Raw genomic sequence first — 22,770 nt, 5'->3', positions numbered from 1 at the left:
CAATGTAAATGTATATGCAATAATTAAAAAAGCTTGATCCCAGAAGTCTGACATTAAACGGTCTAATTTTCGTTTGTGTGTTAGAGCAACCCACACAGGAACTTAATTACAGTACTGTATAACGGTGACAATGTGAAGCGAATGACAGATATCAGCAATGTATAATTTTGCAAGGAGATCACAGAGCTGGGAAAACAAGTGCTGCACAGGAAACTAAAGTTTGTTGGGAAAGAACAGCCTGAGTTCCTCCCTGAGGGCTGAATCTGCTGCACGGCTCTCTATTTTAGAGTGTTTTTAAACCCCAGAAGGGGAAGTTTTAATAGGTTTTTGCCTGCCTTGCACTCTGCAAGGTTGCATACTCCAGAAAAAGTATGAGTTTCGAAAACATTTACTCTTTGAGAAATTTCTTAGTGTAATAAAACACACAGTAAGAGTGCATTTTCTCAACCCGGAGCCATTAACAGGTTTTAAAACAACTATTAAAAATTACAATTAGAGAAAACAATAATGGGTGCCGTGTGTACCACTGTCCCAATAGTGAGCAAAGAGCAACATTAGAAGATTGCAAAGTCATCTTTTTATGTTGTTAGTAACACCTGCACTGTTCATATGATGACAAGTCAAACTGTCTGCTGTGAAAAAGGTGCATAAGGTCTAAATGTTGTAATGAGGATCAATGAATTGACACAAGAATTGTTAGAGGTAGTAGTAACGACGGTAGTGATCAGTGACATGAACTGTGCAATTATGAGGCAACAAAACAACAAAGCAACTCGTCATTTTATGCCCTTTATAAAGTAGGTCACTGTATAATTATAGCTCTTGTGTGTTGTCATTGGTACTAGAACATGCACTTCTGCTGTTGTAAATGATATATTAAAGAGATACTCTATGAAATGAAGCAGTTATGTATAAATACATGTACATGTTCCTGATAATCTCTTGATAAATATCCTTTCAGATCCATCTGATAAGTCAATTCAAAATATTATTAAACTACAAATTTTGAAATTCCCTAAAAGTTAGAGGCCTGTGGTTTAAACTGAAAGCACCACATGCTGTGTTTTTTGGTCTTCGGTGTGTTTGTGCACAGCATATACTGTAGCTTCAATTGTAATACGTGATATTTAGGTTTCAGAGTGAGTTACCCATATGCCCTTAATGAACTGCTTTTCTGAATGACTACATCACTACTGACTACACACTACTCATTGTGTATTACTTCCTGCTTCTTTTCTCAAAGAAAATAATTTGGTAAATAAATGGTTATCAAATGGATTCTGGTATTAATATAACAATTTACTGCACATAAATCTGTTAAATCTAATTAATTAGACAATTTCTTTCTTTTCCCCTCGAGTAATAAAATTATGGATTTCATGACTCAATTTTGCAGTTGGACTTCAGTTGACGAGTGGTCTGTGGAAAAGTGTTAGCACTGAGCTACCTGGACACTGCCTGGCCATACAGAAACTGAACTGAACATGGAAAAAAGAGACTCTGATGCTGAAAATGTAAAAATAAAGCTATTATGCTTGTGTTTCATCATCCAACATTAATCTTGTTTTTTCCATAACACACTACAGTATTTTAGGGGTTTCCCCTCCACGCTATGTGCTGTATTAACCTTTATTGTTGCTTCTTAACTTTGTTGTGTTTGTGAGGGTGCAGTAGTCTGACCTCAGGCAAAACTCTTTTACTGCCTCATTTTTATGTCACACACCAGAATGGCTGACCTCTGGCCCCGCTGTTGTTTACTTTTCACATTTTGTGGACCATTGTGGTTCAGCTCGGTTTTCCCCAAGTGTAGACTTTGATACCGGGCCAACTTCAGTTAGTTTCAAGCAGATAAAAAACTGCCACTCCTTAGAAACACAGACACCATTTCAAAAGGTAGGCAAATGAGATGACGGGAAGAACAACACACACCTTTTCATTACTGTAAATGCGTCTCGGCTGTTTGGTCGCTGAATACATTGAGTCACTCTGATCCATTAATTAAAGCAGATCACAAAAATTACATGGCGTGTTTAATGCTATGAATCCAGAGGCTATATCATAAACAAACAGATCACTTGTGTTCAGCCCTCATGCAGTGCTATGTTATTAAGACGACCTATAAGGGCATGCTGTCAACATGTGGTACATTAGCATATCCAGTTACTCTCTCTCAATCTCGCTCTCTTGCTGTCTGTGGTTGATGGAGCTGATGTGAAAGTAGACAGATGGGGCTGGCAGCCAGACAAGAGGCTGACATCCTCTGCGTCTGTTAGTGAGTTTTCTTCCCTCGCTCCCCTGCATCCCATGTGCCATTCTCTTGACCTGCTCTCCCTGTTGCTGTCTTGTATACCCTTTCCACACTCACCCTAGCTACTTTTTACACTTCTTACCAAAATATTTATGAAGATGTTTTCCCACTTATGTACTCTTCCAATTTTTTTTCACCCCCTTCCCCCTCAATCTATTGTTCCACCCAGAACCATTAGGGTCCCACGCTAGCTCAGCCCTTCATTAAATGTCAATTATACACAAGAGACCACACAGTGGACACAGTGATTTTTGACCCCAAAAGGTCAACATGCTTATGGGTATTCAGCCCTTGTTGGAGAACAGTCTTCTCTCTGTGGTCGTAGCCGACTTTTAGGCATCTGTAGCTGAACAAAAACGCAACTTTGTGTCAGAAATCTAATCTTTTGAACTTTTGAACTATGGTTTTAAAAATGTAAACTTCACAACACCCCAAAGGAAGGAACTTAATTTTGTAGATGTCACTAACCGTGAAAAAATAAAAAGAAGGATTACATGCAGTGTTTCCATATGTGTGCAAGCATGGGAATATTTTAATCACACATCTGTGCACTCTCTGCGCTCCATAGCAGGTTGTTGTGTGCGGGTTCATACAGCGGAGAGGACCAGGCCAGATGGTGAGTGTTGGGAGGGGGAGTGCCATGTTGTGAGTCTCCATTCAGACAAGCTGTGCAGTGTGGACACGGCTTCAGCTCTAAATAAACCTGTGGCAGCACCCAGCATGGATCTTGATACACAGAGACCAGTAGATAAGGGGGTGAGGTGGAGGATAAAGTGAGTTTATAATAGGGTCTGTTGTTTGTGTTGCTTTGGTGGCATACTGTATCCTGAGCTCTTTGTATGTCTTTATAGAGTCTTTCACCTTGGACCACCTCCGTCCACTGATGCCATGTGGACTAAATTCCATTGATTGTTATGTTTCCAAACTACATGAAATTCTTTGCACAGGACTTTATGTTTGTGTGTGTGTGTGTGTGTGCGTGCGTGTGTGCGTGCGTGTGTAATGCGTGTGTATGTGTATGTGTATGTGTATGTGTATGTGTATGTGTATGTGTATGTGTATGTGTATGTGTATGTGTATGTGTATGTGTATGTGTATGTGTGTGTGAGGGCAAGACATGGGAAAATGGCGTGGATTTGCAGAAACAGATTGGGAGACAATAAATGTGAGGGAGCGACAGAAAAATAGAGAGCCATCTGGCAATTTTAGCAGACTGCGATGAAAAAAGGGGGGCAAGAAATATTTGGTCCACGGCCCCAAATGACGGTAGTATATTTCTGAAGGAATATAACCCACAGTAAGAGTGAAATTCAGTTAATTTCTGCCAGAGCAGGCTGTGTATAGATAAGAGCACCTCTATCACAGGGAAGGTGTACCACTGGGACATTTATGGGGAAACTTCCTGGGGCATATGCAAACCCACCGGCACAGCAGTTTTATCTTTTCCCCTTCTTTCCAGGGAAGTACTCCCAGATTACTAATGCATCTCCCTGTCAGCAACGGCTGAAAATAGTTGGGCACTGACCCATTTAATCAGACTTGTACTGACCCCTAACTAAGGTGAGAGCAAACATTTGGTCAGGAGTTACAGGAACAGCTCAGATCATGCGTGCCCTACAGTCTTTCATCTGAATTAAAATGAGCTGAAAAATCCAGGTACCATCTGATTGGGGGGTGGTTGACTTTGGGATAATCTAATGTTTCAGCACAGAGGTCATGGTATCCCTTTTGCAACACTTTCCCAACCTCCCTGCTCATTTAAAGGTAGGCTAAACCACAGAATGTTTGCCCAGTTAACTGGTTTAGCACTTTCTGAAAGGTGGAAAGATGTGACAGAGCAGAGATTGTCGTGGGAGACTGATGGTTAAGTTCAGCTGGCTCATTGACCCACATCCACCCTCTGTATCTTTTGCTGTGTCCTTGTAGATGCCCCTCTGTGGCCCCTGGTCACCACCTCTGGACCTCTGGCCTCTGACGTCCACCCCCAGTGTGCTCCTGTCCACCCACTGTGTCCCCTCAAAGAACTCCTGGGTCAAAGCAGCAGCATGAAGGTGAAAATGCATCTCTTCCCTTGCCTGTTTGTTCAAGGCTGCCATTATGCTGGGTGTGATCAAGCAACCAAGTTCAGCTCCAAGATAACCCCCCGTTCTCCTCTCTTCCCCAGGGAGATGCACCCCCCAGGAGTGTCTTCTGTCTTTTATTGCACTCACTCCCATCTCTGGCAGTGGACCGGTACTCGTCTTTTGTATTCTCCTTCCTTTCGCTCTATCAAGCCTGCACTCTACTCTTTCTCATAACCTTTACCCAGTTTTCAGTTTTTCCATCTTCACTTTCCCTCCTCATCCCCCCAACATTTATTTCACAATTTCACTATGCTGCTGCTGCTTTATTCCTATCTCATTTTCTCTCGTTCTTTTATCTTTAATCTTCTGTCTCTCTATCTCTTCTCTGATCTTTTTACCTCCTTCTATCCCTCTTTCGGTGTGGCCGAGACACCCTCTAGTCTGGAAATTGGCCCATCCCAGTCTTGCCCCTGAGGCCCTCCGCACAGCCCCGCGGGTAATGGGCATTGTATATTCCCACTGATCCCTGACGGGGCCATATTGTGCCTCGGTGGGATGTCAGGAGCACAAAGCCAACCAGCCTGCCACATTGTCTCACACTCCAAATGAAGAAGTTCCTCCTCTGGCTCCCAACACAGCCTTGAAATGTCAGCCGAGAGGGAGGAGGTGTGTAGGGTGTTGGTGTTGGTGTGTGATGAGGTCTTCGTGTTACTCATTAATGCACCAACACTCCACTCATTTGTATCCAAATCCTACAAGCAACCCCAAGAGACACACAGGCCCTCTTGGGTGCTTACTTTGGATCTTAAAAGAGAGCAGCATCCACACAAATGCACATGTTGAGCTTGGATATGAGTGAATTTACAAGCAGGAGCTCTTCTGTTTTGTAAAATTTCTTGCTGCCAACAGCTAATAAAACAATGTACATTTCAGAGCCAAAAATTAAATCAGAACAGGTTAAAACAGTGCAGCATTATCTATTCACCCATCTAAGGTTTCTTTGAACTTCAGCACAAGTTCACTAGCAATCAATCAGCTCAGTCATGTCAACCTTCGTTGCTGTCACACTTACACACCATGACTATCAAAGGTATGATTCAGATGCTGGTGATGTGCAGCTAGATAAACACAGATAAAGAGCTTCCGAGGCAGGTCTCCTCCTTCGCAGCTATCACAAAGCAGGAGTGATTGGGAAGAGACGTGCCGTTCAGACGTTTCTGCTGCCCTGCTTCTGTCTTACAGAAGTCAATATTAACTGTCTAGGGATAAGGGGCTACTTCAAACTTGGTCCCTGCTTCAAATGCCTTGCAGTCTTTTTTATACATACTGTATGTCTGTGCTGGTTTGATGTTAAATTTATTGATCGATTTCAAATTGCTTGTTGCATCATGTGTCTTTCAAAAAGAATTTCATAAAGTGACTTTGTGCTCAGCAATACTCTTTTGAATCCCTAATGGATTACAGTTTCACTGTAGCCATCACTAATGGGTTAGAGGCCTGGATGTACAAAGAATAAAACTGATCTTGTCGTTTGTCTATACCAACATATTAAGAGTTAAGTAGTTTTACTTCCCTAAAATCAAGGTTAGATTAGAAACTACTTTTCAAAATAAGTAGATTAAGGAAGTCCAGCATATTAAATATACAACATTACCTCAAATATCCAACACCCACATGTTGTGTAGAGTGTGTTATATTATGCTGAACATAAACTTTGCCATTGCTCAGTGCTATTGCTTGTAGCTCTATAGAGTTACCTGCTTTTTATGTCCCGGGCATTAGTGGGGGGACAAGAATTGACTTGCGAATCGAGCTTCATTTGGTATTACTAATGTGTCTAAGTACAAAATTAGCAAAGCAGCCCCTTAATCAAATTATTCTTGTCTGTTGACATTGTACTTCACACAGGAATGTTGATCTCATTCTAACATACTTTCACATACTTAGCGCCGACCCATTCCACTAAATTAGTCAGTACAAGGATGATGTTTGTGTAACTCCCAGTGGCATTTGAATGTACCATAAGTACATATATGTTTTATTTATGTTGTACTTCCCCAACAAACTCACTTCAGGAAGGTTAATGAAGTGATGTTTGTGAGTGAAAGTGTAAATGTGTTTATTTCACCACCAGCTGGAACAGCCAGGTCAATGGGATGCCCACGGGTGCAGCCTGCAGATTGAGCAAACTGCCCCTTGTGTGTGAGTTGTTGACAATTAACACAGGTTGACTGTGGTTTATATTTAATATGGATAAGGCAGTGAGCTTGGTTTGGTACAAACCCTCTGCCCAGTTGTTCAGATGCCTTAAGACAGCCTATCTGCATGTCTAGGGTTGAGAACACTAATCCTTGTAGTACAAGCCACACAAAAACCCACTTTTAAAAGTGGATATCGTAAAGTAAAGTACAACCCAAATAAAAAAAAAAATGGGAAGACGTGTAAAATATAACTATAAACTGAATGCAATGATTTTCAGATCTTATCAACCCATATTTTATTCAAAGAACATAAACACCATATCAGCTGTTGAAACTAAGAAAATTTGCCATTTCATTTCATTCAGAACACATCTCAAAAAAGTTGGAAAAGTGCGATATTTACCATTGTGTGGCATGCCCTCTTCTTTTAACACCTGTCTGTAAACACAGAGGAGAGGAGTGAGGAGAACAGTTGCTAGAGTTCAAGGAGAGGAATGTTGTCCGATTCTTGTCTGATGCACGATTCTTGTTGCTCAACAGTCCTTGGCCTTTGTTTCTGGACTTTTTTATTTTATGATGCGCCAAACATTTTCTCTTGGTGAAAGGTCTGGACTGCAGGCAGGCCAGTTCAGCACCCGGACTCTTCTCCTGCAAAGCCATGCTGTTGTGATGGATGCAGTATGTGGTTCTAAGTGCTATTAATTTTTTTTATGTCTACCGGGCTTGACACTGGCACTGCACGGGATGGGGATGGGCTGTTGGGGGTTCAGTGTCTTGCCCAGGGAAACTTTGACATGGAGGAATGGGACGTTAAACCTCCAACTTTGGCTACTCCACCAACTGAGCCATTATGTTCTATTATGAATAAAATATGGGTTGATGAGATTTGAAAATCATTGCATTCTGATTTTGTTTGAGTTTTATACATCGTCCTACATACAACTGTTTTGAATTGGGTATGTAATTTCTTTCCCCATTTTTTATTTTTTTTGGCTAACTTCTGAAAACTGTTTCTTCTACCAGTGCATTTAGTATCTTCCCCCAAATCCTGTCTTATTCCTCTGAGGGTTAATGTAAGCAAAACACTAGTCTACTCTGTCCTATTCCTCCAATCACAATTTTGACCCTTTACAATTAACCACCTGCTGGCTCTACTCCACCACCACCACCACCAACATCTGTACTCTCTGGGATCCTCCGTCTTCCATGTCTCTCATACTGTACTTTTATATGAATGTAAGCTTAATGAAGATGCTTTGCAATAATGGACTCTAATCTTAACTCTGTAAATTTTGTTATCCACTTCCATTTTTTCTTTCCTTCATAGGCTGCATGTATAAAAAATTCAAAAAGGGGAAATTCCTACTCCACATAATTACCTTAAACATGCTTGTTGACTTTGTGACCACTGGTAGCACTAAAGAACTTCCTTTATGATTGCATTTTATGCAAACACACAAGGTTGAACACGCACATTTCACACTTTTGGACACTTGACAATGTGCCAAGAAATTCAGTGATGTTCCAGCAAAAGAAGAAGATGATTGCAAGCTAGTAACTGTGAAAAAAGCAATCCAAAATTTACAATATTTATAAAAAATGGCTTTAGATAGATTTTAAGGGAGAGGTAATTTATATGATGTGTTTGGAAGTCCTGATAATAACTGCTTTCTCTACAAATAACCCTGGCTTACCTGGGGGTGGGGGTTATGTTTTATAATTTTGCTTCTTGTGTTTTTTTTTTTAATCAAGCATCTTTTCAGTGAAGTTGTTTACTCCAATATCTCACTGATTTACAATAATAGTGTTACCAACAAAAAATATTGACCCATCTACAGAACAAAGAGTTTAATAAGCCATAGTTATCCTTTAATAAAGACAAAATGTCTCTACACTAGAACTGTTAATGTGATTTATGCTATTTTCCACACCCTGAGTTACTGACTGTTATCCACATTCATCTCTTACAGTCAAATTTACACCATCTTTACATTTTATCAGTCCCTCAACTCTCTGCCTCACTTCCCTTCTGTCCTTCTCTATCTTCTCTTTTCTCTGACTTATCTTTCCATTCTGCAGTAATGAGCGTGCTGTAGCTGCAGGCCTGTCCAGGCTCTGTGTTAATCCTTCCTTTCAGCTTGAGGGCCATTTAGAGCACAAGCACCCAGAGCCTGTTCCAGAATTTAATTAAACATTCTTGGTGTCGCTGCGTTACCTTGCACTCACACTTTTTTCTTTTCCAGATATGCACATGCTTGCATATACTTACACATACCCACTATTTTCATCACTTTCTTTTTTTACACAATTCCCACTCAACAGCTTCATGTATTTGTGAAAGCATCAGGTTCCTCCCGTGCACTCTTTACCCCCATTGTCCAAATAGTGGAATTAATGCACATTATGTTTACCTTCTACGCTGGCAAAAGTCATCCCTCATACTTGTCTGTATGGTTGATAGGTTCAGTCATCTGTCACGCATGGCTGAGCTATTTAAGTTTCCATTGCATAGGGATTATAAATGCAAACTATTAAATCAACAGCAGCCAGTGATGCAGATCGGGTAATCAGAACGGATGTTAGTTTTTGAGTCATCAGCCCAAATGTTTATTTCGTTGTTTTCCGAGTGACATTTTACAGGTGCAATTGGAGATTTATCTTACGAGAGAGTTCAGCCAAGATGGAGTGTTGCATAATGGTCATATTATTCCTCTACTTAGTGATTGGAGGAGGGCATGTTACAATTTATTCGACTGCAAGGAATTTGTTCCAGGCGCCTCTGCAACTCTTATACAGGTGATTAAGTCTGAACTCTATTAAATCAAATCAGAATGTTTGACCACATCTTAACCCAATGGCTGATGTATTGTACACAATTTTAAGACAACCACACAAACAGTTTTCTATTATGACAGCCAACAGTTGGGCAGGTGTAAAACATGACCAAGTCAGTTACATTTAGCAGCCAATGAGGACAGTGTGTGGTTCAAGATAAATCATTTCTCACTAGTCAGATGTTGAGGAGGGCCAGAATACACAATGCTTGTTCCCCCTCACTGTGACTAAAAGTGTGTTATCTTCCCTGGACTAACAGAGGCCCTCATTCATACTCAGGTCTTTATAACTGGCCAAAGAAAAACTAATTTGGGTGGAGTTTTTTTTTTGGCACAGGGGCAAATGGGGGAAAATGTATTGTTTGCCTAATCCGCAATGACTGGGAAGTTGTACGCTATGCAAATAGTGCATATTTGAGCAGCTCTTCTCCAAAGTAAAGCCCCTTCTGCCCCAAACGTTGAGATAAGCATTGGACTTGATTTTATTCAGAGAGAGATGTCTTAACGGTATATTTTTTGGCTGACTCCCATGCCATTTTTTTGTTTTTAATGCGATAGAGTGGGGAGACTTATGCTATTCATCTTTTATTGAATAGCAGAGAGTGTAGATTGACAGCTGATATATTGTATGGAAAATAAAATGGAAAATAAAAAGTGGAAAAGTAGTGGGCTTCAGCGGGACCCAAATTTGTGCAGGAAAAAAGTCTCTTTTGTGTTGTTTTAATTTTTTCTAACCTTCTCTCTTTGTACCTTTTGTTCCCAACACAACATGAGCTCATTGTAAGAAAGGAACTTTCAGATGAAGTCATTATATCATCCACTCATCTCTCCTTCCATCCATGCATCCATGCATGATAACCAGACCAGTCAATCTGCTGACTGGATAAAGTCCAATTCCCTGAGTCTCACCGCAGGCAGAGGGCAGGGTGAGGCACCACTATAGCGTGGTATGTTGTACCCTGTTAGTTTATGATGATGTGCCACAAAATAAAACAGCCTATCCTTTCACAGTCAAGAGAATACATGGATGAAACTGGGCTCTGCACTGTGCATTTGTGAGGGGGCAATCAGTTTGACGTGGAACAGTCAGATTCGTACCATGGCCTCAGGCTGTGTGCAGTGTTTCGTCAATGTAAATCTAAATGTTCTAATGCACTGCAATTTTAAGTTTCCTTTCACATAGCCTGAGGCAGACTGTACTATGTTGCACACTATTTGACTTTCAAATCAGTCAATCTATAACATTACCATAGCATTGGTTTTCAAACACAGCAAATATTCTGCTCTGGAGCACATAAGTCAAACAGAGTGCGTTGAAAGGTTTGATAAGGATTTTAGGACAAACACTTAAATCAACTCTTGATTCTATTTCAGCTCAGAAGGCTCAAGAACTCCAGACAGCTGCATCAGTTAGCGCTGTTGTATTACTTTTTGAATTATTGTGATAGATCTCTGTATCAGAACTTTAAAGGGCTTGTGTAGTGCCGGCCTTCCCTAATCTCCCCGTCATCTGCATAGAACTGCATAAAACTACTCCTCACAATGGCCATGCAGATCCACACCAACAAGGCTAACTTGTCCAACAAAGTGCTGCTTTATTTCAGCCACCCTTTAAAACACACAAGATATAATCTGTTGGGGAGTGTTTGGATTTGAAGTCTGAATCTCTCAGTGATCCCCTTTCTTCCCTTTTTTGCTGTATTGAGGAATTCCCTTATCTTGCTCCACCAGTGGTGTAGCACAGAAAAGAGCAGGCTGCTCCATTGTCAGCCCCTTAGAGTTCCAGTCTTGTTTGATAGTGTTTTCTGCGGGTCAGTTGACACCCCCTCCTTCTTTTTTTGGACACCCCTCTCATACCCCTTCATTGTTTGCCTCTTCTATTATTCCCCTAACCAGATTCAGGGTGTTTTTGGGGTGTTTGGAAGGGGTGGGGGTCAGTGGGGATATTGAGAAGTGGCTTGAAGGGAGGATAGGGAAGTTTGTCATCGGGATTGTAACAGTGAAAGGCCTCAGTCTGCTAGCAGCCAATCAGGGTGAAATGAAAAGCCATGGAACCATATGGAGCCTCTGCACAATCAAATTACTTTTTTCTACTCTCACTTTCCTCCCCCATTTGTCTTTTTTCCTTTCATTTCCTTAAAGAAATTATCCCAGACCTTTGCATTTGCCACCACAAGGCAGTGATGTGACAAAATTCCACAGCTTTTAATAAGTTAATGAAATAACAAGATCAACCCCTTATCCATCACACCCTAAAGAATTCTGGGGAAATGCCTTACTCCAAAGGCGAAGACTTCTAGGAGGTCAAATATTCAAGCCCTCCAAAGAAAAATCTGCTCTTTATCGCGAAAGGATGTCTAGCAAAAACAAAAAACACCAATTACATTTAAAACTACAAATAGATAAACGTGAGGTATGGATTGCAATTTGTCTCCACTTCTCATAGAATTAATGCATCTTTTAATCATATTAACTAAAGCATTTGGCTGCAGTGACATTGTCAAGTTAAAAAATATTAACTATGGATATTCTCAGCTTAGGCTGGAGACAGAATTATAGCCAATGTAAAGAGTGACGGTTTTTGCACCTGTGGCAAAATGTTTTTCACCATCTCCTCCAGGAGCGGCTTCAATTTGCCATGGTAACAACCCCAGTCACCGTCATATTTAAATGGTGAGAGGTGAGTGGAGAGTAGCCAAGGGGAGTTTCATGGGATCGAGGGACACGCACGTGTTTTGGGGTAGAGCTCACGCCAGAGTCAATGCCTGGGTGGCCAATTAGCAAAAAGGAAAGAAAAGACCCTGTGCCATCAACCAATGACAACTGGAGGCAGAGAAGGGGGAAGTTTTTTTAATCTGTTTTCCTCTCTCGTTCCTCCCTCCCTCTGTTCCTATTTTACTCTCTAACTCTGTCTGTCAACTTGGTGTGCACAGCAAAACTCAGTCGGAATACCCAATGAGGATTACTACATTGGAAGCAGTGGGATTTCTAGAGTTGTGTGTGTCTGTGTGCGTTTATGCATGTATGCATGGCCTTGTGTGTGTCTCACTTGTTTGTGGAACAAAAATGTCCTAGTGTGTCCCTAGACAGATATTTGGCTGGGTCCCATTGGCCATAGAGGATTACAAACCCTCTCTTTGCCTCTTCACACTGGCCCACAGTGCTCCACTCCCCCTTGCTAATGACCCAGTGAGACACATTCATTCCTTCAAACAGAAATCAGATCTGGGTTCGTCCCTCATATTTCATCAACATTAAACATTTCAAACAGGGCCCGATTAGCAGGAAAACAGCAAAATTCAAAAATCACATTCCTGAAGTTCTCTTCTTTCAAAGTTGCTCTTTCAGATTTAGCCAATTTCAAGCTGCCAGAAGCAGCAGCTAATGATGGCTTTTATTAGTTTTGCTGAGCAACAACCAAGTATTTTTGAAACCACAGAGTCGAGACTATCAGAATTGATATCCCAAAAAAATTGTACCTCCAGTCTATTATTGATGCAAAGTGGTTTTCGGAGGCCTGAACACGAACGCCACTGGCTACTGGTTGCTCTAAAGCTTTAGAAGATCAGTAAGGTGGTGGTTAAGCACTTTTGGTCTTGTTCGTTCTGCTCATTAATGATTCAGGAGTAGATGGAGTGTAAGAGAGACCTGTGGGAGCCTGTCTTCCAATCTCCTTCGCTTCAGTCCTCATCTTTTCACTCTGCCCCTGCAGATATTTTACAGAGCTGATTCTCCCTGACGCCACTCCAAGCCCTGAGCATGTTTCTGCCCTTCCAGCAATAAGGCCTATTTTTACTGACAGTGGAACACTGCCAATAGTGGGAAAAGCTAAGTGATGCAAACATGAGATTATATCAAAGACTCATTTTAATGTGGAATTTGAATGTTTTGATTTTTTGTGTTTTAAATACGGTCATTTGTTTTTACTAAAGGAACAAGAAAGGCTGAAGCACATGTATGGCTGGTCTACAGTTTTACTGTACTACTGAGCAGTACTGCATTTGATGCCTTTTTTGCATTGCATCACTTGTTATCAGTTTGCTACAGGGTAGAGTTTTTATTGTTTTTGCTAAATTAAAAAGCTAAATTCTCTTAGCTTAGCTATATACCAATTAATCTTTCCTACAAAAGATTTGTAAATGCATTGAAATGTACTGCTGCTTCTTGCGTATATGAATAGTATGTGCATATGTGTATTAGGATGAGTATGTCTGCACATTGCAAGAGCAGACAGTTTTAATGACTCCAGGCCTTTGAGGAGGATAACTAATGAGTGTGTGCCAGTGGGTGTGCGTGCATTTGTGTGCAAGCATGCAATTTTGTCTGTATGGGTGTGTGTTGAGAAGCACAAGCCTGGAGTGGGGTGCTGCTACTGCATTTGGGTCTTTGTGGCTCTCTGTGAAGCGGGGTCGACCTTGTGGGGCTCTACTCTGGGGCCCAGACAAAGCCAGCGTAGGATTATCCACCCTGGGACAAAGTGTGTGATTACCATGAGAAAACAGCCAGCTCCAGCCTCATAGCCAAGGACTGCCAGGCCTGCTGGAGAGGTGGGTTGCCACTCATTAGCTGCAGGGAGATGCTGAATGCAGGCGCACACTCACCACTCTACATGCACACACATGAAAACACAATGACACACACGCAAACAGTGACACGCATGCTCATGCTGAAACACATGTGCAAGTACTGACAAATGTAATTTGTAGCTCATGCACACACATGTGCACACAAAACATTCAGGTTTATTGACTACATTATTATTATTATTATTATTATTATTATTATTATTATTATTATTATTATTATTATTATTATTATTATTATTATATCTTTTCATAATATGACATAAACATGCTTTTGGTGTGATGTGTACTTGAAGCTCTGGCAGGAAGAACTTTTTTTATCATGAATACAAAGACTGGCGCAAGTTGGGACTGAACCAGGCCTTTCTGTATGCCAAACATGCAAAAGCAAAACTGACCCTAACCTTTGGCAAACTTACATATATTGCTTATCTAGCAACTCCCATTTTGTACTACTTTTATGAAAAACTGTGTCACTTTATGAATCATGTGATCATTTGTGTTCTCACTAGTCAGATGTTGAGGAAAATCAAACTTTGTTGCAAAATCAAACTTTTTATAGGTCAATGTGGCCTGGTTGAATGACTTGAATGCAAATAATTTTGTCCAAATCAATTATTCAAAGTAAATTATCATTAAAATTACATAATTATGTAGTCTAGAGGTTTATAATTGAAAATACTTTTGGAAAATGTAATTTATAACAGTTGAACACAGCTCGCTCCATTCAACTGTAATTCAACGTTCTTGTAACGTTACATACATTCACCATGCTATAATATGAAAGCTAAGGTTTTGAGATTGATGTCAGCCATGATGTGGGTTATGTGTGTTAGCATTATCACTTTGAGTGGTGAGTAAGACAGAGATTGGTGTCCCAACCTGAGGTGATGACTTGAGCAACAGGTCTTTTGTGGAGTTTGCATCTTAAGCCCCTGATCAGTGGATTTCCCACCTCTTCACTGAAGAGTCTCTCTGTCTACCCTGGATTAAAGGGATGAGCTCACACTCTTATATCTCCTCATCTGTCCCGTCTGTTTCCTTAGAGGTGAACAAGAAGAAGATGTCTTTTGTTGGAGGGAGGTAACCTTCTTGAGTTGAGATGGAGAGGGTTTGTGATAGAGGAGGTTTGGGGGAGGAGAGGAGCAGAAGGAAGGAGGATGATCATTGATCAAGACATTTTTGTAAAAGATGCCTAACAGGAGGTATCTCAAGCTAGAGGCACATGCAGACACACACGCACACACATGCATGCTGAGAGGGAGGGAGAGATTATAAGTGTATTGTTTTAACTGGGTGTCAGCTCTCGGTCATCTGGGAGGTCAAGAGTTCGGTCCACTGCCACTTTGACCCCTCACTGTTACAACAGTTTTTTGTGTAAAGCAACTCTTTTATATGTCTTTGTCTTTTACAACTTTGTGCTATTTTACAACCTCTCTGTTTTCTCATTGTTGGAAGCGCTAGATGTCGAAGTGAACTGAATGAAATGAGCTGCTGGGAAAATGCATCGCTCCATACAAATGTGTTACTGATAATGACGTTTGACGTCACTTATCTCTCTCATTTATTTAGGTGTTTTTTGTCTGATTCAGTCCAGTTGCCTTTTTCTCTTTTCCTCTTCTTTCACTTATCCTTACGGAGCAATTCTCCTCCACTTCTTTTCTTCTTTGAGTCCGTCTCTTCTCCCTTCCTGTTGTCCTTTTTCTCTCCAGGGTGGGAGACATGTCACAGCTGTAGGGGGACGGCGGGCCTGTCACGTGTTGCTTTGTCTCTGCCTTCACCAAAACATACCGCCACAAGTTACCCTGGCAACTGCCTATTCCTTTTGACCACCCTACTGTAGTTCGGAGGAAATGGCAGCGTCCCTCCTCTGGCCAGTAGTCTCCAGTGACTCCACAAAAGGTCACTTTGACTTTTAATTTCTCTCCTCTAGGGATAATTCATGATTTAAGCTCTTATAAGGGCTGGTTGATGTTTATATTTGACTTCTTGAAGAGCTTAAATAAATTCACGTTTGATTGAACAATCAGCTATTTATCTATGTGAAAATGGCTGCCAAAACACTAGTCACTGAAGCAGGAATTACTGAATGTCACGAGAGAGAAATGAATCCAAGTGAGGAGCTCTATAAATATTTGACTCTCCTTCCTCGCAGCCCTTACTGTGAGAAGAGGCTCTTTCCTATTCCTGCTCTCTTTACCGGAGGGAACGGGGTGGCAAGCTGTCTGATTAATTGACACATAGATCATGTTTTTTGGGAGACCTAGAAAAAGTTTGGGCCTATCCTCTGTATCCTACAGAACCTCTTATTCAGCAGTAAATTTGAGCCTGTTATCAGTGAAACATTACACTGCTAAAGCCTGCCCCGCTTCTTCCCACATTCCTTCGCAGTGTCTTTTTTAAACTGAGACATGTGTGGCTGTAGAAACGTATTCTCTCTCAGTATCTAAAATCCTAATCGCTGTGTTGCTTTTCAACCTGGGCCTTAATCATTCTGACTCTGGGTTATTTTAACTTTTCAAATAAAGCCAGCTCTGAGGCAGAGTTTTGGTAAACGTGGCATTTTGTTTAATTGATTGTCCTAAAAGTAGAAACCCTGTTTTCTATGTTTAGATTTAGAATTTGGGGAACTGAAGCTGAAGTGTCCCAAGGCTTTCCATACCTTTAAATTAAATGTTACATAAATAGCTTCCAATATTTTCTTTGCTCGTGCTGTTCCTTGCAACGAGCTTCCCAATGGAATGACTTTCACTTAATGTGTGTGTGTTGTTCGTGCACACCATGAGATCCTCTGTGAGTGTCACAGATGGCTTGGGGTCCCTTTGCTGACATGACTCTCATTTATAACCATCAGGGGTGGATGCTGCACCCTTGCCTCTCTACCAAGCTCATTTTCCTTCTCTCTCTCTCTCTCTCTCTCTCTCTCTCTGTCTGTGTGTGTGTGTATTAGACACTCTCACACATGCACACACAAACTATGGACTAGTGCACTCTACCTAGCAACGCTTCACACTGAATGGCATCACACTGCTCTGTGGTCCAACTCTATAGTCAGTGCAATCAATAGAAAGGCTGATGCTAGAGGATCTGGCTGCTGTCCACAAGGGGGACTGTTTGTCTTTGCTGATCTATCATCACAATCAGTAAAGCATTATGTCATCTTGTATTCATTCAGATGTCCAAACTGAAAATAAAAAGTTGCATAAAAGATCATTCTTGATCCTTTTGTGAAGAATTCATGTTTTTTCTCTGGTGTTTAAATGCAGATAAAAGGATATTACATATTCTTTTGGAAACTCATCCTTTACTCTGTTCAGTGGTTACTTTGAATTTTTGAAGGGAACTCAACAAGCTGTTACACCACCAATCCCCACCCCCTGCCTTCCTATCCTACACAGCAACCAGTGCTCATTGAAGAAAAAGGATCAGTTCCTTCTGGTGTGTTCCCTTGGCCCGTTTAGCATAGGTCCCCGACCTGGGGCCTTCGGGCATGGCTCTGTGCCCTGACACTGGAGTCTGGGGGAATGCACACCCTGCTGAATGCTTTCTAATGGCTCAGAATGGTCTTTAATGAGCTTGAAGATGCAATGCTCCGTATGGTGTTGTTCACCTGGGAAAATCACAATCTGTGCAGTGGACGACCGAACACAGGCCAATGCATACAGTCCCACACACACACACATATGGGCGGCACAAACACGCACACTCTCTCACAGACACAGAAAACCAGAAACACACATTCAACTGGCTTTTTGCAGCCTCAACACACTATTGTCCTTTAAGTGAATAGATTTGGAACATGGTCGGTCACGGTTCCATTAGGGTGTGTTGTGTGTTTAACAACGAATGTGTGGCTATGTGTGTTTGTGTAAATGTTTATTGTGTTACTTTGTATAATTTTGAGCTCACATTTTCCATTCTTACAGTTATTTCCCATTACATCCCCTTTTGTAAATACGTCAGAGAATAAATATAGTATTTAGCTGATACGAATATTTTCAACAAACGGATTACTAGAGTACACAAAAAGGTGCGACAGCCCCCACCTCTCTTCACACTTGTGCTGGGCGGTAATTAACAATAGGGAGCCACATATAACCCCATTCGTTCCTGCTCTCCACCCCTCCAGCCCTCTCTCATTCCACCAGTCTACTATCTCTCTCACAAGTCTCTGGGGTCTCATAAACTAGCACACTGATTTTGGACAATCCAACGTGTGCTTTGTTTTCCTCAGCCAGGGTTGCCTCCTCATTAATTATTCCCTGTTTTCTAACCTTTCCTGCATAAATCTTTCCCTCAACAGTGCTCTAGGTTTGTTTTGTACAGTTTATATAATTTTACCTTTATGGGTTTTATTACACTTGTTTTTTTTTTTTTACTTTCTTCAAACTTTTCTTAAATGCACTATTTTTAAACCACTCTATTATTGTGTTGGCTTCTGTCTCATCTTTTTCTTTCCTTTGTGCCCAAGCAGCTGCGACACTTTCTAACATCCATGACCAGCAAAGAGAGGTGCTCTATCAGCAGAGGGAGTGGACGTGACCAAGCGGGGACTTCCCTCTTTTCCTTGGTGTACAAAGGCAGGATGGCCTGCAGCAGAACATCAGCACCAACAGAAAGGCACCTGCTTTTGTTTGCTTTTAATGGATGTGGCCCAAGCACTTATGTGCTCCCCTTCTCTTAGCCCTTTTCATTTTGGCTTTCCATCTGTCTTTCTGCAAAAGCTACACTATGAAAAGGTTTTCTCTTTTCTTCTCTCTTTTTCTACTTATTCAGAAATAAAATCTGTGGTCTGGCAGCAGTACAGTTCACTGCACATATCACACAAGTCAAAGGTGTCTTTGATGTAAATCCTCTACTTTATCCATCAAGGTTCTCTGCAGATGTGCACTCAGCCCTCCTCCTCACCTGAGTTTTACTGTTCCACTTCACAGACCATCACTGGTCAGGTTAGCAGAGCACAGTGAGCCTTGGCTTGTGGGCCCCTCAGTCAGGGGTTCAGGGCCCCTACTGCCCCCAAGAGGGAGTACCCTATGGACACAAGGGGAGGGCCAGGGCGGCCCCGATTGACAGCTCAACACACAGGGTCTGCTGGTGACAAGGGGGCCATCAAGGGGACCAAACTATACTGCTTTAGATTGCACCACACCCTGGTGCCACCCCCCAAACCTCTGGGCTGTTGTTCCTCTGGAGAAGAGGGTGTGTTTGCAGGAGAGACGAGGCGAGGAGAGGCAGGGCCAGGGACAAAAGATGGTTCTCCAGGCAGCACTGTTCTGCATGGTAGCGGCTGTATTCTTCGCTCCTCTTTTTTACCTTTTCTTTTCTTTGGTTTAGATGCTTTTGTGGGGTTGTGATGGAGGCTGAGGGGCAGATATGATGGATGGAACTGGGGGGCACGGACAAGCCTGGGGTGGGTGGGGGGGTGCCGCAGGGAAAATGAGGATAGAAGGGCCCAGTGTCGTGCTCCCTGTCTGAGAGGAACGTGCGAGGCATGGGGTTGTCTTGGGTGGTAGGCGGACTTGGGCTGGGGGGCGGGTATGGTTTCTATGTTTTGTGCGTTTCATTTTGAAGGACTGTGGAAAGAAATGGGGGAAGGGATGCAAACCAGGATGAGGAGAAGTGTGTAAGGGTCGCAGCAGTATGCTTAGCTGAGGAAGTTTGTGTGAAGAAGGTCGTTCCTACTGGTGGGGAATTGTTGAAGTTCAGAGAACATGTTAAGGAAAAGGAGTGACTTTTTAGCATCATGGGGGAACCAGCTCTTCTGATGAATGTGCAAGAAAAGTCCACCATCAGCAGATCAGTTCTCAAGCTGTTATATATTGTCCACTTTTGCTAAAATGGTGTGATTGTTATTTAAATGATGAACGTTAGTGGCAAATATTTACATAAAATACAACAAATATAAGATAAAAATAAAGCAAATCACTGATGTTTTAATAAGAGCAGAGTTTAGGGTGTTTTACTGGGAACTGTGCGTCTGCATGTGTGCACACGTCCTGGGTGCTGTTGTATGTGGAGCTTGGTTCTCTGGGGGTAAAAAGACAGATGAGGATACAGCATTGGGATGAGACCACAATAATTCATTATGGACAGTATAGAACCAGGGCTGGATAGGTTGTTTAAAATAATCATGACATGGCTATCCTGTGGCCAACAACATACGTATAATACCACACACATAGTATAAGATGATGTAATCAATACTGAAGCTTGACACTGCTTTTCTTCCTCTTGGTTTTCATGTTACATATTTACAGAACATCGTCTGCTTTATTTCATCAAATCATAAGGGTCACGAATACCAGTATTCCCGGGGGATTTCCTCCTCCTATGGCCTCTTTATTCCACCTTGCACTCTGGAATGTCCTCAATGCAAATCAATGACAGACTCCTGAGTTTACTTCCCTCTCCTACTGTCCACTGTGGAATGTCCTAATCCATAAAAATACATAAGTAAATGCTTGTAACCACAGGAACACCTTTCACCAGTTTGCATTAAAAAACAAATCCACATTTAACAATAGGTTATAATCTAAGTTTAGAATTTCATGTAGTTTGAAAAACAAAATATTTATATTAATTGTATATTAAGCTGTAATTAAGTCTTTGTTCTGTTAACCAGTTACTTGTTTTGACCTTATCTGAAAAACTTTGATTGTTTTTGAGGTCACAGAATGAGGCTTTTGTTGTCACATTACAGTAACTGAAGCGCTTTGGTTGACACACACAGACCACCTGCTGCATGACAAAATGCCCCTACGCCACGCTTTCACTTTCCTCTCACCAAGAAAGATACCTAACCTCCTCCTGGTCTATCGCAGGAACAAAAAACAAAAAAGAAATCAGGAGAAATGCCAATCTTTTAGCCGTCAAATACCAATCAGGACCTGGCAACCTGCTGGCATCCCTCTGGAGGACTGAGATCTGTATCTGGCAACATGCTGGTTGTCCAGTAGCAGGCAGCCTGGTGGCTGTCACCCAGTGCCCAGAGAGAGACATCCTCTTAGGGCTGTGACAAAGGTGGCTGGTCCTCAGGGATTACCCATTAGCATGCTAGTCTATGTGTTGAACACTGGCCTGAATGGAAAGGACAAGAGCCAGCACCCTGGTCTATTCTTAAACAGGGAAGTGTTACTGTTTCAGCTGCTAATGCCAGTCTGACTTATGCATATGTACGCATACATGCATATATATGAGAGGAATTTATTTTTTGTAATGGTATGCTGACTAATATGACAACAGTTCTGCTATTTGAGGTGAAATAATATAATAAAAATAAAGATTTAAAACATTTAAAGTAATTTATTTAAATTATTAATCACAAAAGATAATAGACCTGCTGGTTGCCTGGCCTTTTAAACTTAACCAAAAGGCCTGTTTTTGTATTCATTCTAGTGCAAAAACAGATTTAAGACATGGAATGTAAAACTAGTTGTGAGGTAAAAATATTACTGATTTTGTAGTTCAGAGAAACCAGCAAGTGACTGAATGGTAATTTAGCTCTGTGTGTGTTGCAGTGACCATTTTTCTATGCGTATGTGTTAACCTAATGATGTGTAAAGATGTCTGTATGGAAATGTGCATTTGTAATTATACTCAGTCATTGTGTTGTTCTGTGTATGTGTTATTGTGATTGTGTGAAATGCTTCTCATCGGTGCTGCTGTGTGTGTGATTATGTGCTCAGACTCGCTGGCTGGTTGATGATAATAACACAAGAGGCCGTGTGTTTGTGGATTTCTGGTGGAGGAGATTCCCACCGTGCTCAGTGTGTCTGGGCTCTGTGTGTTTCTGGGGTTTGCACGCGTGACTCTGCCAGCTGTTCTATTCTCCTGTTGGCCCCCTCAACTCTACCCGGCCCTTGTCCCTGGTCGACCCCTCCTTCCCTCAGAGGCCTGCTCTTCATCTGATAAGGGTCGCACTGGCCAAACCCTCAGCAGAGCTCCTCAGAGCCCCTCAGAGCTGCTCCATGCTAACAATGCACCCTCCTCCCCATCCATGCTCACACCATTTACATGTGAAAACACTGCGTCTTATCTCCAGTTCACTGGAGCTATGGTACAACAGCGAAATAAGTGTGGATGTTCGTATTTGTGTAAGTGAAAGTGGTCTTGAGATAGAGAGACCTGCATAAAAGCAAAGTGAACAGTAAGCAGTTGTTTTTTTTCTTGTTTTAGAACTTCACCTATGCTTGACTGTATTTATCCTCTTTTCCAGACAAGAAATAATGTGAAAAATCATAAGCAAGTAAAATGAGGAAGGGAATTAGAGAATTATTCTGACTAAGATATTAGCCAGTTTCTGCACTGTATCCCATAACAGATATGTTATGGGATACAGCATCAGAGTTTAATAGCCAAGTAAGACCACAAGAGAGAAAAAACTAGTCTCTCTGCTCTTGCGTCTTGGAAAACTGCCACGGTGTTTATAAACAATTATCCACATCTTAACATTAATGTCAAAACTTTGTCTACTCCCATGACAGCCAACCCAACAACTGCCCCATATTCTCTTCCCTTTTTATTACTTCCATTATCCTTACTTAGTACCATTGGGCTTGGTCACATCTAACATAGGATATAAATCAAGGGGTCCAACAAGACATTAATTTGCATTATAGGTATAATTTCCCTTCTGCCAGTGACAGCTGCCAGGAAGAAAGGCACAGACAGCAAAAGAGAAGTGTGCAGGCTTTTAATTAAATTCTGTGCAGTTAAGAGCTCGGGCTAAGCAAACACGGGCTTCCAGCATCAGAGTTTAACATTAGGTAAAGGAGCGTGGGG

The 22,770-nt window shown here is 41.6% G+C and overlaps 1 long non-coding RNA gene across 1 annotated transcript in view; it reads left to right on the top strand.

Annotated features, from left to right (window-relative positions):
- Window positions 1–19,340, top strand: part of LOC137125980 (uncharacterized) — a 39,383-nt gene extending 20,043 nt beyond the window's left edge. Inside the window, exons 2-4 of the long non-coding RNA XR_010914248.1 lie at window positions 4,235–4,359; window positions 4,473–4,540; window positions 18,464–19,340. This is a non-coding gene — a long non-coding RNA (uncharacterized lncRNA). The remainder of the gene's footprint in view (window positions 1–4,234; window positions 4,360–4,472; window positions 4,541–18,463) is intronic.
- Window positions 19,341–22,770: the final 3,430 nt, after the last annotated feature.

Source organism: Channa argus, chromosome 4 (assembly GCF_033026475.1).
Source record: "Channa argus isolate prfri chromosome 4, Channa argus male v1.0, whole genome shotgun sequence".
Classification (NCBI taxonomy): domain Eukaryota; kingdom Metazoa; phylum Chordata; class Actinopteri; order Anabantiformes; family Channidae; genus Channa; species Channa argus.
Note: the sequence above shows the minus strand (reverse complement) of the source record. Positions and strands in the feature narration are given on the sequence as shown.